Source organism: Phoenix dactylifera, chromosome 5 (assembly GCF_051530095.1).
Source record: "Phoenix dactylifera cultivar Ajwa chromosome 5, Ajwa_hap1_PhDact_Kaust_v1.1, whole genome shotgun sequence".
In the NCBI taxonomy this organism is placed as follows: Eukaryota; Viridiplantae; Streptophyta; class Magnoliopsida; order Arecales; family Arecaceae; genus Phoenix; species Phoenix dactylifera.
The window spans coordinates 14,991,343-14,998,129 of record NC_143194.1 but is presented as its reverse complement, the minus strand read 5'-3'; positions in this window follow the sequence as shown (position 1 = coordinate 14,998,129).

Here is a 6,787-nt window from a genome sequence, read left to right as displayed (position 1 = left end):
TTGTGAGCTTGTAAAACAACCGGCTGTAATCTGAGGGATTATAGTGAAATTCCCAAGAGGTCTTGGGGAGTGGATGTAGGTGCTGGGATGCACCGAACCACTATACTTTTGTTGTGTTTGTGATGCTCTTTGTTGTCTGACTTCCTCACTCACTTACTTACTTAGATACTATGCTTGCTTAACTCTTCTCCGTGCATCCTTTAGTTGCAAGCATATTCAATTTACTTAATCAAGTCTCATTCAATTGAATTGCATACTTGGGCAAACTTAGACTAATCTTTTATTGAGTCCGCTGCTTAATAGTTGATTAGATTAGAATCATACTCTTGCTAAGTTTAAATTCCACTAAGCATCCATACAACTTAGCTTAATTAACTCTAAAAGATTAGAAGTAGTTGAAAAGTTTTTTAAAGACCCAATTCACCCCCCCCCCCCCCCTCTTGGGTTGTCACCTTGGGCAACAATATCCAAAAGACGGTGAGAATGGGCCCATAAAATCGATGCCCCAAGAATCGAAAATTTCGATAATAGTAATGGGTTGAAGAGGCATCATTTGCCTACGAGTTAGACTTCCAATACGTTGACATGGATCACATGTCCTGCAGAACTCGTGGGCATCTTTGAACATAGTAGGCCAATAGAAACCATATTGCAAGACCTTTGCAGCGGTTTTCTTAGAAGCAAAGTGTCCACCACAAGCATCAATGTGACAGAAAGAAAGTACGCTTTGTATATCATGATCCGGTATGCATCGTCTAAAAATTTGGTCATTGCAATATTTAAATAAATAGGGTTCATCGTAGTAATAATTCTTTACTTCGCGTAAGAAAATTTTTCTATCTGTCGACCCCCAATGCTCCGGAATCCGGTTCGTGACAAGAAAGTTTATAATATCAGCATACCATGGCATAGTAGAAAGTGCAAACAACTGCTCTTCGGGGAATGAGTCCTTGATGGGGAACTGTGATACCGAATCATTAAAAACTAATCGTGATAAATGGTCAGCAACCACATTCTCTACTCCCTTTTTATCTTTGATAGTGATATCAAATTCTTGGAGTAGAAGTATCCATCGTATTAAGCGTGGTTTGGCCTCTTTCTTATCCAACAAATATTTTAGTGCCGCATGGTCCGGAAAGATAACAATAGGAGCACCAAGGATATAAGAGCGAAATTTATCATAGGCAAATACTACTGTAAGCAATTCCTTCTCGGTGGTAGTGTAATTCATTTGAGCATCGTTTAAGGTTTTGCTTGCGTAGTAAATGACATATGGTTTATTATCCTTGCGTTGTCCTAGGACAGCTCCTATCGCATAGTCGCTAGCATCGCACATAATCTCAAAAGGTAATGACCAATCAGGTGGTCGCACGATGGGTGCAGTGCTAAGCATAGACTTCAACTTTTCGAATGCCTCCTGACAGGTTTCAGTCCAATTGAACGGTGTATCAAGGGATAGGAGGTTACATAATGGTCGAGCTATGACACTAAAGTCCTTGATGAACCTCCTATAAAATCCGGCGTGACCCAAAAATGATCTAACATCTCTAACCATCTTGGTGCAGGTAGCTTAGCAATTAAATCAATCTTAGCTCTATCTACTTCCATGCCCTTCGATGAAACAATATGTCCTAAGACAATTCCCTTTGGCACCATGAAGTGGCATTTCTCCCAATTCAGTATCAAATTCTTTTTCATACATCGAGCTAAGACGGCTTGTAAATGTGACAGGCAATCATCAAATGTGTCGCCAAAAACGGAGAAGTCGTCCATGAACACTTCCAAAAATTTCTCGTTCATGTCTTCAAAGATGCTGAGCATGCATCTTTGGAATGTTGCAGGTGCATTACACAACCCAAATGGCATTCGTCGGAAAGCAAATGTGCCAAAAGGACAAGTGAAGGTAGTCTTCCCTTGATCTTCTGGTGAAATTTCAATCTGATAATATCCCGAATAGCCATCGAGAAAACAATAGAAATCATGCCCTGCAACCCTCTCCAATACTTGGTCTAGGAAGGGTAGAGGAAAGTGATCCTTTCGTGTGACCAAATTCAGCTTTCGGTAGTCAACACGCATGCGCCAACTTGTCGGGACACGAGTTGGAACTAGTTCACCTTGTTCATTTTCTACTACTGTCAAACCCGATTTCTTAGGAACGACTTGAGTAGGGCTTACCCACTTGCTGTCGGAAATTGGGTAAATAATACCTACGTCAAGCAACTTGAGGACTTCTGCCTTAACCACATCTCTCATCGTAGGATTTAACCTTCGTTGCATTTGCCTTGTGGTTTTGGCATTGTCCTCCAAATATATCCGGTGCGTGCAAATTAAGGGGCTAATTCCCTTCAAGTCGGCAATAGACCACCCTAAGGCTCCTTTATGATTTTTTAGAACACCAAGTAATTTTTTTTCTTGGTCATGATTAAGATCAGACGAGATGATTATAGGGTAAGTGTCCTCGAGTCCAAGAAAGGCATACTTGAGTTCCTTCGGTAAAGGTTTTAACTCGAGCTTAGGCACTTGCTCATGGGATGGTACTATCTTTGCTTCTTGAGGTGGCAACTGTTCAAATTTTTCTACTTTTGGTCTCCACCCATTGATCATCATGGCGTTCGAAAAATTCATACTAGGTTTGACCAACAAATCCTCTTCATTGGTGCCATTAGAGCACCAATCAATTAAACTATCGCCGGATGGATCGTTAAATGCTTCAGCTAACAAATATTCCTCCACGATGGTTTCAACCCAATCAACCTCCTTATTCTCTTCGTGATCATTGGGTTGCTTGCAAACATTAAAAATGTTAAGTTCCAGGGTCATGTTACCAAAAGAAAGCTTCATGACGCCATTCCTACAATTAATCAATGCATTAGAAGTTGCAAGGAATATACGTCCTAAAATGACCGGAATCTGAGACTGTGAGTTCGAAGCTGGATGTGTGTCCAATACGATAAAATCGACAGAAAAATAGAACTTGTCTACTTGGACCAATACATCCTCGATAATCTCCCTTGGAATTTTAACTGACCTGCCAGCTAATTGCAAAGTGACGGAAGTTGGCTTCAATTCACCTAGACCAAGTTGCTCAGATAAAGAATATGGCAACAAATTCACACTTGCCCCAAAATCTAACAATGCTCGCTCTATCCTAAAGTTGCCTATGATGCATGGGATGGTTGGGCAACCTGGATCCTTATATTTAGGAAGAATGTTGTGCTGCAAAATAGCACTCACATTTTCAGTTAAAAATGCCTTCTTCTTAACATTTAATCGGCGTTTGACAGTACACAAGTCCTTCAAAAATTTGGCATATGAGGGTACTTGTTTGATTGCATCAAGAAGAGGTATGTTGATCTTTACTTTCTTAAAAAGCTCAAGAATTTCAGAATTAGGTTCGAGCTTTTGCAACGGCTTTAACCGTTGTGGAAAAGGTGGAGGAAAAGGACATTCAACTTTTTCGGTAGAAGTTGGGACCTTGTGGAGTGATTGATTAAAACCCTATTTGATTTTGATGAGCTCAAAGCATTTGAGTATATCTCTTGTTTACTAATGAATTCAATTAAGTGTTTCAGTGAAAATCTTGTCTAAGTGTCTCTAGACTTGGTTCATAATATTTTGGATAAGTTAAGAAGTCAGCTTGAACCAAAGTCTGAGACTCGAGTCGACTCCAGAGTATCACGAGTCGACTCCAAGCGTATCAAGTTCACTGGCACGAGCTCGAGTCGACTCCGGATCAGTACGAGTCGACTCCGACTGAGAACAGACAGACGAACAGAAAGCATCAACTCAAAACCTGTCAGCGAGTCGACTCCTGAAGTGCGCGAGTCGACTCCGATGTTCACCGAGTCGACTCCAGGGTAGTATGAGTTGACTCCTAGGAGTCACAGGCAGAAAAGTCAGAGAGCAGTTTTCGGGTCTGAGATTCGAGTCGACTCCAGTGGAACGTGAGTCGACTCCGATGGTTGGCAAGTCGACTCCAAAGAAAGTGAGAGTCGACTCTCAGAGGAACACAAGAAAAAGTCAGAGAACATTTTTTTCGGACTCTGAGATTCGAGTCGACTCCCGCAATACGCGAGTCGACTCCTAGACACCGCGACCCCAAAGAAGACAGAAGACCAATCTGCTGTGTCTGAGAGCCGAGTCGACTCCTAGAAAGCTCGAGTCGACTCCAAGGCAGCGGTACACCAAAAGGGCAGAAGACTTAGTTTCGGAAACTGAGAGCCGAGTCGACTCCAGGGAAGTTCGAGTCGACTCCAAGACTGGACGAGCCAAAAGACAGAAGATCGGGAGTTCGGGCTCTGAGCGCCGAGTCGACTCCCAGGACAGTCGAGTCGACTCGAGTTGGCCAAGTTAAAAATTGGCTCCGTAGACTTCATGGGATGAGCCGACTCCGAAAATGCCAAGTCAGCTCCAGAAGTTGGCGAGTCGACTCCGGGTCAAGACGAGTCGACTCCCAGTCGAAGAGGCTACTTTAATTCAAATCCGAAACAGTTGCCGAGTCGACTCCAGAAAAGCATGAGTCGACTCCCGCTACAGCCGAGTCGACTCCTGATCGCGCGAGTCGACTCCAACCCACCAACGGACATATTGTCAGGCTGTGCAGAGTGTGCAGAACGGGCAGAAAAAGGTCTCTAACGGCTAGTTTCCGTGGGGGTTGGTTTAAATAGCCACAGAGGACTGTAGCAAAGTAGAGAACAACTATTCCACTCAAAGTAATCAAGCATTCAATCTCTGCAACCTGTTCTTCAACGAAAAGAGGGAAGAGCGGGATTAACTCCATCCAACTTCCTCTTCCCAGCAATTAAAGAAGCCTCCTCCTGCATTCAAGTCGACCACACATTCAAGAGGAGACCCGAAGTTCGAGAAGCCCCACTCAACTCCAACTCAAACGTGTTTGAGGGCTTCTAACTTTTCTTCTGTTTATATTGTTATTTATCTGCTTTTTGAGAAGCTGTGTTTTCTGTTTGTACCTTTTATTTTCACCTTGTCTTTACTTGGTTCAATCGGGGGATTGAATCAAGGGTATTGAGGTTGGTTGGTGAGCCGAGTGTAAAACCAACGTGTGTAAGGGTTCGATTGTGATCCCGGAAAAACAATCGGGGCGGTTCTAGTCGGTGAGCCAGGGAAAACCGACCGAGTTCATTGTGAGCTCGTAAAACAACAAGTTTGGTTGTGAGCTTGGAAAACAACCGGCTGTAATCCAAGGGGTTATAGTGAATTCCCAAGTGAGACTTGGGGAGTGGACGTAGGAGCAAGGGTTAGCTCCGAACCACTATAAAACTTGGTGTTTGTGATTGATTGTCTCTCTTTCTCTTACTCTCATATCACTCACAGCACATAGCAATTAATTAAACAACTTGCAATAGTTTTAATTAGTCATTCACAACGTTTTAAATAGCTAAATTATTTTAAAACCCAATTCACCCCCCTCTTGGGTTGTCTATCTGGGCAACAAGTGGTATCAGAGCCTAAACTCTTCCACCCAAGAGTAAAAGATCGAAATGACAACCCCATTTGGATCTTCCCACATTGAGGGTCAGTCCACCCAAAGACCCCCATTCTTTAATGGATCCGACTACTCATATTGGAAGGCTAGGATGAGAATATTCATCCAAGCCCAAGACTATGAGATGTGGACCATTGTAGTAAATGGGCCATACATCCCATCCATATATGTAGAGGGTGTCACGGTACCCAAACTAGAAAAGGATTGGGATGAACATGACATGAGAAAGGCACAACTAAATTCTAAAGCTATGAATGTGCTTTATTGTGCCTTAGATAGAAATGAATTCAATAGGGTCTCTACTTGCAATTCTGCAAAAGAGATTTGGGACAGACTTGAAGTGACCCATGAGGGCACGAATCAAGTCAAAGAATCCAAAATAAATATATTGGTTCATAAGTATGAATTATTTAAAATGGATTCTAATGAAACAATCACATGCATGTTCACTAGGTTTACTGACATTGTCAATGGCCTAAAAAGCCTTGGCAAGAACTATACTAACAGTGAGCTTGTCAGAAAAATTCTTCGCTGTCTACCAAGGTCATGGGAAGCCAAGGTGACGGCAATCCAAGAAGCTAAAGACTTGAACAAGCTTCCACTTGAAGAGCTCCTTGGATCCCTAATGACTCACGAGCTCACAATGAAGCAGCACAGCGAAGAAGAGTCCTCCCATAAGAAAAAGGTAATAGCTCTTAAATCTACATCATCTAATAAAGACTTGTCTTGCAGCAGCAGTAGTGAAGAAGAAGAGCTTGAGGGAGATGATGGTGAGGCTCTTCTTGTGCGCAAATTCAGAAAATTCATCAACCACAAGAAGTCCTATCATCAAAGGAGAGGCCCCTCAAATTCCTACCGCAAGGACAAAGGTAAGAAAAGGGAAAATGAGGGGATTGGGTGTTACGAGTGCAAGAAGCCGGGTCACATAAGAGCTGAGTGCCCTTTACTGAAGAAGGGGAGCAAGTACAAGAAGAAGAAGGCTCTTGTCACAACACTATCCGACTCCGACTCATCATCCTCTTCATCGGATGAGGAACAAGAGGAAAAGGCCAATTTCTGCTTCATGGCCAATGAAAATGAGGTAACGTCCGAATCGCCTTTAGATTTTACTTTTGATGAGCTTTATGATGCTTTTAATGAACTAATGATTGAATATAAGGCTATAAATGCTAAAAACAAAGAACTAAAAGTAACTAACCAAACTTATATCCGTAAGTATGATTCATTAGTTAAGGATAAAGATGTTCTTATCAAAGAAAATTTAGAACTTAAGACAAGCAA